This window comes from Leuciscus leuciscus (assembly GCF_965113295.1).
Source record: "Leuciscus leuciscus genome assembly, chromosome: 8".
Lineage (NCBI taxonomy): Eukaryota > Metazoa > Chordata > Actinopteri > Cypriniformes > Leuciscidae > Leuciscus > Leuciscus leuciscus.
In genome coordinates this window covers 38282851-38295444 of record NC_138732.1, presented here as the reverse complement: position 1 = coordinate 38295444, position 12594 = coordinate 38282851, and the positions used below count along the sequence as shown (strand labels likewise).

At 38.0% G+C, this 12594-nt stretch overlaps 1 long non-coding RNA gene across 1 annotated transcript; it reads right to left on the bottom strand.

The window, feature by feature from the left end:
* Positions 1-3523: 3523 nt before the first annotated feature.
* On the bottom strand, positions 3524-10774 carry LOC309505158. Its single transcript, XR_014208336.1, has 3 exons — positions 10641-10774; positions 5549-5651; positions 3524-3646 (listed from the first exon to the last, which is right to left on the bottom strand). It is a non-coding gene; the product is annotated as an uncharacterized lncRNA (long non-coding RNA).
* Between the last annotated feature and the right edge of the window lie 1820 nt (positions 10775-12594).

Below are 12594 nucleotides of genomic sequence, written 5' to 3'. Positions count from 1 at the left end.
CCCTGAGAGGTTTAACAATAAAATGGATGACAATTTATGTGGTACAATCCAATACTGATCTACTTAGAGATCAGTGGTCTTAAAGCTTCTTTAGGGCGCTCATTTTTTTTATTTCTAATTTATGCAAATTTATGTTTGAATTTAAGCGGGATTTGACGTTAACGGTCTCTGACTGAATTTGAATCTGTTCCTCACAATCATACGGATTCTGAAGATTTGTATTTACATTATGCTCAAAATGTTGTAAGTAAAATGTTCTAATTGTGTTATTATGAAACATTGGGACAATGTTATTTTGAGATCATTGTACAAACTTTAACTTTAACAACATTCCCAAAATATGCTCAAAATGTTGCAAGTAAAATGTTCTAATTGTGTTATTATGAAACATTGGGACAATGTTATTTTGAGATCATTGTACAAACTTTAACTTAAACAACATTCCCAAAATATGCTCAAAATGTTGCAAGTAAAATGTTCTTCTTTTGTTATTATGAAACATTTCCATAAAATATAAAATATTTAAAATAAAAAAATATTTAAAAATCAAATTTTAAAATATCAATAGAATATTTTGATATTCAACATTTAAAATGTAATAAGATAATAACTTCGCCTCAGGCAACATCGCAACAAGTGAGTGAATCGGAAGTGAACTGAACGTTATGCCGCCCGAATATAAGGACGTTAAGACAACGCGAAATATATATTTTTTTATTAAACAGTTTTGGTATTAATCACATATTATGCTGTGTTAGAAAAAAATTCCATGACTTTTCCAAAACTTTCTGGGTCTTTTTATTTTTTCAAAACCTTTCCAGGCCTGGAATTTGCATTTTTCAAATTCCATAACTTTTCCAGGTTTTTTTTCAAAACGTACGAACCCTGTGTGTCTTTTTGCAGTATTATTGGCGTGGAGAGACCGTGCTGGAATCAGAGACTGGAGAGAAAATTGGACGCAGAGAAAGAAAACCGGTGGATCCGAGCTCTCATTTTTGAACTGTTTTATGCCGTCGCCACGGTGAATGCGCGTTGTGCGCGACTTTTGTTTGTTTTGTTTTATTTTAATAAAGTACGAGTCCCAGTCACGCCGACCCGTCTTCTTCCTGACTCTTGAACCTCATCACACTTTTATTTCATTAAAATGAATTAACAGCAAGAAAAGTAAGGTTTAATACTAAATTGGTTATCATAGATGTTACTGTATTTGTCGAATTCATTGTTGTGATAACGCTGCACAGTTTTACGTGTTCTAAACAATTGTTGTAAAAGTACATTCGAACATGCCCACATCATTTGCCAAAATACTGATTAATCTTTATGTATAACACATGCTATGTTTATTTACATGGCCATAAACACCAGACGTGATCAGAGCATATGAGCGGAGTGGAGCGGTGAGAATCTCCGCTCATCGCTCACGGAACTGTTCACCCCTCCGCTCCCCCGCTCAAAGCTACATCAGGCCGCTCCGCTCATTTTCGCTCAGCGCTCAACGCAGTTTGCTTCGCGCTCCACTCAAATCGCCCCCCGCTCGCTCCAAAAAAGGAAAAAAAATCTACATGTATATCACTTGTAGCGGTCCCCAACCTTTTTTGCGTCACGGACCTGTTTAATATCAGACAATATTTTCACGGAGTGTGGCGGATAAATACAACAAAATAAAATGATACGAACGGCATAAAAAATGGGGTATTTTTTTTAAATAGCCTATAATAATAAACGTGAATCCAATATGTGTAGGCCATAGGCTACTAGCAACTTTATTAGCAGCGTCCTCTAACATCGCGCCTAAAGACAACTGAGAAAGTCTGAACACAAACAAAATGCCCCCAAAAGAAAAAAATCTCCATGTTTTCGGTGCTGATGCGTTCATGTAACATGTAAGGGTGGTGCTGCCAATAACGCACCTAAAAGCTGTCACAACGAACCGGCAAAATTAATGATTATGATTATGTAAAATATAGCAGGAGACATTTTAATTGTTTACTAACAAACCATTTTTTTTATGTCTGTGTCGGCTGGAAAGATGCTGACTCGTGATCTTCGCAGTATGAACGCCCCAGAGAGAAATGCACATTTCATACGGATTCAAGAGAGCAGTCTGTTTTCTTTCGTTTTGAATTGTTCTGTTTAAAAGTAGACATTTCAGGCTTTATATGTCTCAGGTCTGTCAGGCAAGTAGGCTATACGCTGAGTTTCGGTTCATTTATGAGACAAACTCCAGGTTCACCCGCCGGCGCCTTCGTGTCGTGATTATCTATTTTCTAATATATTTACTTATTTATTAAATCCAGAAAATTGGTTGATGAAACACTGATCAAAATTAAGATACAATTAATACAAAACAAAATTACATTTAAAGACAGACTTTGTGCTTTCTGTTTGAGGTCTCAGTGAAAGTTTTAAAGCAGTCTTTTAGTGCCGCTTTCAGAGCGCTCACGTCCGTAACGGAGAACTGTCCCATCTTTAACATTGTTTTTTTTTTTTTTTTTTTTGTGAAATAAATTTCTAAATAAATGCGACTTATAGTCCAGTGCGACTTAGGCTATGCCTATATATGTTTTTTCTTCTTCATGGCGCATTTTTTGACTGATGCGTGGCGTGAGCGGAGCGGAATTGGAGCGGGAAATAGGGCGACGCACCGTCCTTTTGAAATTGCCGCTCTGCGCTCTGTCCAAGATCCGCCCGCTCGCGCTCCCCGCTCGCTCCCGCTCCACTCCGCTCACATGCTCTGGACGTGATAAACAATGTCAATAAACTAAACACAAACCTAAAGCAATAATACTTTCCTTGCATAAACATAACTATTACCGAATGCTACATTTGGAAAATATAAAATTAAGCATTCTTTGTCGACAGAACCAGCTGCAATCAGTAAATAATAATTGTGTTCCATAACGACTGCACGAAACAAGCTAACGTTTGTTGCTTGATAGACACTACAACTACAACTTCCGCATTTGTCCAGGACTCCACGCAGTACGAGCGGAAACCGAGGGTAACGCAGATATGACGCAATTGACTGGCGACTCCCAGCTCCCCCCTGCTCTAACGCCCCGTTTCCTTGGTTAAAATCGCAATTTTCTCATTATTTAAAAATAGTTGGAAACATTTGGGATATTGTAACTAATCAACTTAACAAAATATATAACACTGGCCTTGAGATTTGGGGATATTTTAATGCAAAATTCTTACATATTGTACCTTTAAACTGACTCGCAACGTGTGCAATATCTCACGACCTCCCAAGTGTCCGAACTCGCACCGTGTACGCCCGCCCTAACGGCTTTTAAGACCCCTTTAAAGCCACAGACACAACAGATTACTTTTTAGTCCTTAGATCTTCAAACAACTTTGAGGAGCAGCTGCTTCAGTTTGAGCTGGAAACTTTCACTTTTCTGTGCAGCTTTAAAGAATTGTTTGGGATTCTCAATGTAGAGAGTGTAAAGCACATCGAAGAGCAAAGAAATAAAAACTGAAAGATATATAAATAATAAAAATATATGCAGTAAAAAAAAACCTCAATCTGAAGTTTGTGACAGATGATATCCTTCAGTTCCTCCAGTGATGATGGCTGATGCAGAAGGTCAAGCTCTGAGTGTTGTCTGGACCCAGTGTCACATGAAGACATATGGTTCTGATGCTTGAACAGAAAAAGAGGAGAGAGAAAATAAGGAGGAAATTAATTAGATCATCAAGCTCTAGTTCTGTTTCTTTGGAAGTCAAATGTGTCTTTAACACACCTTTATCTTGAAAGTACACACACATACTCTCACTCTCTCACACACACACACACACACACACACACACACACACACACACGTGTGTATGTATATTCCTGAGCCGTGTGTGTGTGTGTGTGTGTGTGTGTGTGTGTGTGTGTGTGTGTGTGTGTGTGTGTGTGTCTCTTCCGTGTGTGTGTATGTATGTCTCTTCCTGAGCCATGTGTGTGTATGTGTGTATGTATGCATGTATTTATGTCTCTTTCTGAGCCGTGTGTGTGTGTGTATGTCTCTTCCTGAGCCGTGTGTGTGTATGTATGTATACGTCTCTTCCTGAGCCATGTGTGTATGTATGCATGTATTTATGTCTCTTCCTGAGCCGTGTGTGTGTATGTATGTATACGTCTCTTCCTGAGCCGTGTGTGTGTGTGTGTGTGTGTGTGTGTGTGTGTGTGTGTGTGTGTGTGTGTGTGTGTGTGTGTGTGTGTGTGTGTGTGTGTGTGACAGAGAGATTAGCAATTTGTGAACAGAGCAGGATAGACTAGGGACAGAAACAGTCAATGAATGATGTGTATAACATAAGATTGATCAGAGATGCATCAGAAGAAGGGAGACAGATGTCAGCAAACACAGCATTTTACATTACAGTATGCCATGTGATACCGTAAACAGATTACCATGGTAGAGACATTACTGTAACTCACCCTTATAAAGGTCAACTACAATACAGATTCAGTCATATGGCACAGTGAGAACATTTACTGTATTGGCAGCAAACTGTCCTAGCACAAAACTTCATGGCAGTTTCATAACGTCATCACATCTTTCGATAACACACATGATAGATACATATTATGGATTTTGTTACGTAATTTAGGTAATGTAAATGTATTTTCTAAAGTGGCACATGTAGCCTGTGTTACTTATTTCAGTAAAGAGGGTGATTTAAAACATGAATATTGCACTGTTTGCTATTAAATTAACGGCTGTTAAAGGGATAGGCTAGTTCACCAAAACATGAAAATCCTGTCATTTACTCACCCTCAAGTTGTTCCAGTCCTGTAGGGTTTCTCTGTATAATATCATTTTGTGTTTTGAAACAATGATAATGTCGACTGAAAATGTGCATAACTGTAATGAAAGCATGGGATCAGGTTTTGAAAGAATGACTAACGTTAGCTGGGTTACTAGTGTTATCAGTTTGGATTTTTGAGCTACGAGTTTAGAAAATTGTGAAAATAGTAAGTTACCAAAGCAAATAAAAACAATTATTAAAACAAGAGAAATTATCAAGACGAAAATGTAAGTCAAAAACATCCTGCAATTATAAATGCTAAACAACACAATTGACCAATAAAGCCATTATCTGCAGTATATTTATCTATACAAAACGGGTAGTTCCAGTCCTTGGTTCTGATTAACGTTAGTGGGTTTTTTCCACGATAAAACACGGCAATGATCGCTTCAATGGTTCAATGTTTCACTGCACAACACCCCTAGCAACCATCTTAGCAACGTAAACATAACATAATATTCTCACTGATATTGTTCATTGAAGCTTATAGAGTAGAGTATTGTGAGAGATTAAGCGAGAGTACCTGCATTTACAGTAGATATAGTCATATATTCCTAATAAAAATCAGTTTGAATGTCCGCTGCGATATCTTGAACTTTTAACAGTTAAGGGGTTTTCCCGTGCCCTGACCATAGACTGTAAAAAATAGGCCCTGACACGCTAGTCATCTGCCTCTGACAGACTGTCTCATAAAGACAGTCTTTGCCGCCATCTAATGGCGAAATAATGTAAATATAGTTGTTCCTACCTCTGATGTCGCGCGATGCAGCAGATTCACTTCTCGACACTGCATTCACTCACCGAACTCTTGACTGAGTGCTTATGGCGTCACAAAGGCCGCGCCAGAAATCCTGAGGATGGAAATTGTTATTTAAATGTTCTAGTTGTTGATTCAAACAATTACATGAACCTTTTCTTTTTTTTTATCACGTGTGAATGTTTTAATTTACTTTTATATATAGATTTTGATTTACCCTGCCAGCTCTAGACTTTCAATCTAAAACTATGAAAATTCATTGTAAAACTATGATAAACCGAAAAAAAAGAAAAAAAACATAACATTTGAATAGCATATTTATCAAGCGAAAATGATTTCTTCAAAAGTTATTGTTTCCAGTTACCAAAGAGACAACAAAATGAAATGAGGTGAACAGTATACATAAAAACCGGGTACATTTCACATATAAAATATTTTTATTCTGCTGTTTTTGTCAAATTATGCACAAATAAAAAGATAATTTGTTAGTAGTTAATATAAAATATTAATATAAAATATATAAAAGTTGGCCCATTGACTTCAATTTTAAAATATGTTTGCTCAACTAGTTTCATAGTTCATTCAACTGAGAAGTTTTATTTAGTCCAACATTTAGAAATCTAGTGTGAAGATTCTGTCAATTACAAATGACAAAAAACAGTTTATTGTTTATCATTTTATTTGTTACATGTTATATGATAATAGGAATAGTTGTGGAATTAGTTACTAAGCAATTTTATACTGACACTGCTAACATAAAATACTTAACTGCCAAAAGATACATACAATTATTTGCATTTAAAGCAAAAAAAAAAAAAAAAAACATTACGTTTTTTTTTCTCAGTATGGAATAGTTCAATCAACAGATGCTTGACATACGCATGTTGAAATACAAATACACAATTAAAATGTACTCAATTGAAATGTGCTTAAACACTACCGATTTGTTAAGATACAAACTCTCTTCATGCAAAATCTAGCTTAAAAAAATGTCATCTTAAAAAATGAAAATGTACAGTTCACTTCACCTCTGTAGAACTGTTATCAAGACACCATTATAGACTTAAAGCGACATCCAGTCTAAAGAGTCTATTTAGTCAGTTACAAAATCTATATTTACTGACAAATTTCCTGAATAAAGACTGAAAACCAATTAAGTATAAACTGTCTTTTACATTAAAATGTACAAAAACCCTTTGCTATAAGCATACTTACCATACTCAACTACATTAAAGATCATGATGTTTAATGTCAGAAATGTCAGACTTTAATCTGCAGGAAAACTAGACTAGATCTGGTTGTGCTGAAGCTCTCTCTCACTCCTGATGTTCAAAACAAACAGTCAACACTTTGTTAAAACTTCGCTCAGCCCAAAAGACCGGGACAGGAGAAGGAGAAGGACCAGGACACTAAAAGTGTTTGTAGAATAATCTTAATTACTTCTCAATGCTCAGTCGGACTTCATCTGACCAGCACAAATTCAACAAGTGTTCATGAAGACAATGGAAAATTACTGCTTCACAACGTCATCCCGTGACGTTAAACACCTTCAAATTGAGACATATTTGTACAACACAGCAGAAAACATACAGTAACATTTGAGAAAAATAATGTAAAGAAAAAAAGACTGATATAGAAAGTAATATGACAGAGATAAAGTAGGAAAGATGTCAAATAGCATGAATGAAGGGCAATGCAGATGTATGTTTGCTCTCTTAGAGGGGTCATCGGATGCCCATTTTCCACAAGTTGGTATGATTCTTTAGGGTCTTCATGTAAAGTGTGTAACGTATACTTTGATTAAAATTCCTCAATGGGTGTGTAAAACAACACCATTTTTACCTCCTCCAAAACAGCTCTGTTCACAGCGACCCGTTTCATTGCATGTCTCTTTAAATGATAATGAGCAACTGCTCACCCATGAGGGGTGTCCACACAAGACATGCAAAGTGTTGCCTTGGCGGACAGTATACATATGGCGGAGGGGGAAATATGCTAATATGGGAAATATGCTAATACTGGAAATTAGGGCTGGGAATCACTGGGTACTTCACGATACGATACGATACGCGATACTTTGTTCACGATACCGATAATATCACGATATGGCGATAATCGATATATTATCAGTAATAACTCACAATATATCATGTTTTAAGAAATAAAAAAATTTTTTTTTTTAATTAGCAAAATGAATCTCCATTTATTTTTTTGGATGAAACACAATAACAAAAACAACTTGTGTCTTATCAGTTGCAACAAAACAGTCACAGACACTATTTTTGTTTTGCTCGCAGATGATTTTTTTCACTCAGGAGAAATCGAGTGGAATCGGTGATGCTCGCATGGTCGCGGCTCGCAGCGTGTGAGAGGAATTACAAGCCGAGCCCAGCACGTTACGAGCACCTCCCGACCTCCCGATAATTTTTAAACATGTTTAAAAAATTCGGGGAGTCGGCCCGATTTTCACCAGCTGTCCCCTATTGCCAAATCATACACAACCACGTCGATGGGGCTATACCTCAGTGGCAGCAACCATACAGCGTGCGCATACACTGTCACTGTCACACACACACACACACACACACACACACACACACACACACACACACGTACACTTTTCTCTCTCTCTCAAGTTTTTATGTTGAAAGGAATGGCTACTGTTCTCTGCTTTTCAACAAATCATCTGCACACACATTCATGTCATTTTTCTATCTGAAGCTTTGCCTGCATGCATACAACATGACGGTCTCTGTGTTTAGCGCGAAAGCCCACGTGATTGCTGCCGGCTCGGGATAAAATTCATGCAGGACAGTCGTGCCGTGTACCAGCTGCTTTGACACGATTATAAGTTAAAGGTACAATACATAGACTGTAAAAAAAGATGGACGACGCCCCTTCGCTCTCTTCCATTGATGAGAACTGAAGCCGCCAGAGTCCCGATATGGCGCTGACATATTGGAACTTGAGTCTGCGCAGTAGCGATCTCGGGACCAGACCTGCGCAGTAGTGAGCAGGAAGTAAAGCCGTGAAATCAACGCTCCGCCCTCACTCTCGCAGAATGCACTGAGGGAGAGTGGATTCTGCACACTTTAAAAGAAATTGATTGCAGTACGACAAGAGGCTTGTTAAAATAAAGTAAATTACAATCTCCTCAGTCCTCCGAAGATCCCGAAAAAAATGTCCGTTGGTGCTTCAGTGACTACTTCGCTCAGAGAACCTGTCAATCACAGCTGTCAATCATGACGTTACACCACCGCATCACGTAACTAACTAAAAACCAACTTATTTTTGAAACAGACACTTGAACTTACATCAGCGTGATAAAAACGACAGCAAATGAAAGAAACCACCTTTGGAAAAAAGATATTTGAAGTGTATTTAATTGTTTAGTTGGGCTCACGTCCCGTTGAATAACACAGGGAGGCGGGGCTTATGACCTATACTAGGACCAGTCACCGGGGGGCGATCGAGACGTTTTGGCTTCACTTTTCAGGGCTTGTGCGGCACGCTTGGTACAATATGCAACATTTTCTGCCGCTAGAGGGCGCTACATTCCAAACAACAACAACGGCGTAGCTTGATGACGATGTAAAGGAGCGTAGAATGATGGGAACTGTTGTTTTCAACTCCACCGTGGATGTAAATCAGTCAGACGGGAATCGAAAAATCATGTTCATGGATGTTCTATTTTTATAAATGTTGCGTTTAATGACATGCTTTTTGTGGCGAGGGGGGGCGTGGTTCAGCGCGGTCTGTAACGGGAGAGATAGAAACAAGACGAGCGGGACTAAGTAGGTCAAGTGCAAATGACGAACACCTGTGTCTTTTTGCAGTATTATTGGCGTGGAGAGACCGTGCTGGAATCAGAGACTGGAGAGAAAATTGGACGCAGAGAAAGAAAACCGGTGGATCCGAGCTCTCATTTTTGAACTGTTTTATGCCGTCGCCACGGTGAATGCGCGTTGTGCGCGACTTTTGTTTGTTTTGTTTTATTTTAATAAAGTACGAGTCCCAGTCACGCCGACCCGTCTTCTTCCTGACTCTTGAACCTCATCACACTTTTATTTCATTAAAATGAATTAACAGCAAGAAAAGTAAGGTTTAATACTAAATTGGTTATCATAGATGTTACTGTATTTGTCGAATTCATTGTTGTGATAACGCTGCACAGTTTTACGTGTTCTAAACAATTGTTGTAAAAGTACATTCGAACATGCCCACATCATTTGCCAAAATACTGATTAATCTTTATGTATAACACATGCTATATTTATTTACATGGCCATAAACACCAGACGTGATAAACAATGTCAATAAACTAAACACAAACCTAAAGCAATAATACTTTCCTTGCATAAACTTAACTATTACCGAATGCTACATTTGGAAAATATAAAATTAAGCATGCTTTGTCGACAGAACCAGCTGCAATCAGTAAATAATAATTGTGTTCCATAACGACTGCACGAAACAAGCTAACGTTTGTTGCTTGATAGACGCTACAACTACAACTTCCGCATTTGTCCAGGACTCCACGCAGTACGAGCGGAAACCGAGGGTAACGCAGATATGACGCAATTGACTGGCGACTCCCAGCTCCCCCCTGCTCTAACGCCCCGTTTCCTTGGTTAAAATCGCAATTTTCTCATTATTTAAAAATAGTTGGAAACATTTGGGATATTGTAACTAATCAACTTAACAAAATATATAACACTGGCCTTGAGATTTTGGGATATTTTAATGCAAAATTCTTACATATTGTACCTTTAAACTGACTCGCAACGTGTGCAATATCTCACGACCTCCCAAGTGTCCGAACTCGCACCGTGTACGCCCGCCCTAACGGCTTTTAAGACCCCTTTAAAGCCACAGACACAACAGATTACTTTTTAGTCCTTAGATCTTCAAACAACTTTGAGGAGCAGCTGCTTCAGTTTGAGCTGGAAACTTTCACTTTTCTGTGCAGCTTTAAAGAATTGTTTGGGATTCTCAATGTAGAGAGTGTAAAGCACATCGAAGAGCAAAGAAATAAAAACTGAAAGATATATAAATAATAAAAATATATGCAGTAAAAAAAAACCTCAATCTGAAGTTTGTGACAGATGATATCCTTCAGTTCCTCCAGTGATGATGGCTGATGCAGAAGGTCAAGCTCTGAGTGTTGTCTGGACCCAGTGTCACATGAAGACATATGGTTCTGATGCTTGAACAGAAAGAGAGGAGAGAGAAAATAAGGAGGAAATTAATTAGATCATCAAGCTAAATATAAGTGTCTTTATGTACATGTGTAGGGAGGGTCTAAAAATGTTTTCACTTTCTTTAAAAGCTAACAGTCTATTTCTTTCAGATTAGGGATGCACGATATATCGGCCACTATATCGGTATCGGCCAATATATGTTAATTTTTAAAGTTATCGTTATCGGCCCGAAAAGAAAATTTGGCTGATATATTAAAGCCGATAAATAATGGATAATCCCCCTCAGCTGAGACACTTAAGATGCGCACTGTTCACCATGTTTTTGAATTGCTTGAAATATGATTTTTAATCACTTCAAAAAAGGAAAATACAGTAAAGTGCAACATGTGCAGAGCAAGTCTGACATATAGGCTACATACAATTATAATGGAAACATTATAATTGTATGTTTGGGACCTGGCTTTTAATAATGAGACTTTTGTTTTTGTAATCAGGCTCTCAAAAATTACATCAAAATTTGGATTTAGATTTATCTGCCTTCATGTCGGCTTTCAAACATAAAGAATTGTCGGTTATTCATATCGGCCAAACTTTCATCTCAGTGCATCCCTATTTCAAATGTACAGTTCATAAACAGTCTCATTTTTACAGGTTTTGTGAGTAACGAAGCCTCTAGTTCTGTTTCTTTGGAAGTCAAATGTGTCTTTAACACACCTTTATCTTGAAAGTACACACACATACTCTCTCTCTCTCACACACACACACACACACACACACACACACACACACACACACACACACACACACACACACACACACACACACACACACACACACACACGTGTGTATGTATATTCCTGAGCCATGTGTGTGTGTGTGTATGTGTGTCTCTTCCGTGTGTGTGTGTATGTCTCTTCCTGAGCCATGTGTGTGTATGTGTGTATGTATGCATATATTTATGTCTCTTTCTGAGCCGTGTGTGTGTGTGTATGTCTCTTCCTGAGCCATGTGTGTATGTATGCATGTATTTATGTCTCTTCCTGAGCCGTGTGTGTGTGTGTGTGTATGTATGTATACGTCTCTTCCTGAGCCGTGTGTGTGTGTGTGTGTGTGTGTGTGTGTGTGTGTGTGTGTGTGTGTGTGTGTGTGTGTGTGTGTGTGTGTGTGTGTGTGTGTGTGTGTGTGTGACAGAGAGATTAGCAATTTGTGAACAGAGCAGGATAGACTAGGGACAGAAACAGTCAATGAATGATGTGTATAACATCAGATTGATCAGAGATGCATCAGAAGAAGGGAGACAGATGTCAGCAAACACAGCATTTTACATTACAGTATGCCATGTGATACCGTAAACAGATTACCATGGTAGAGACATTACTGTAACTCACCCTTATAAAGGTCAACTACAATACAGATTCAGTCATATGGCACAGTGAGAACATTTACTGTATTGGCAGCAAACTGTCCTAGCACAAAACTTCATGGCAGTTTCATAACGTCATCACATCTTTCGATAACACACATGATAGATACATATTATGGATTTTGTTACGTAATTTAGGTAATGTAAATGTATTTTCTAAAGTGGCACATGTAGCCTGTGTTACTTATTTCAGTAAAGAGGGTGATTTAAAACATGAATATTGCACTGTTTGCTATTAAATTAACGGCTGTTAAAGGGATAGGCTAGTTCACCAAAACATGAAAATCCTGTCATTTACTCACCCTCAAGTTGTTCCAGTCCTGTAGGGTTTCTCTGTATAATATCATTTTGTGTTTTGAAACAATGATAATGTCGACTGAAAATGTGCATAACTGTAATGAAAGCATGGGATC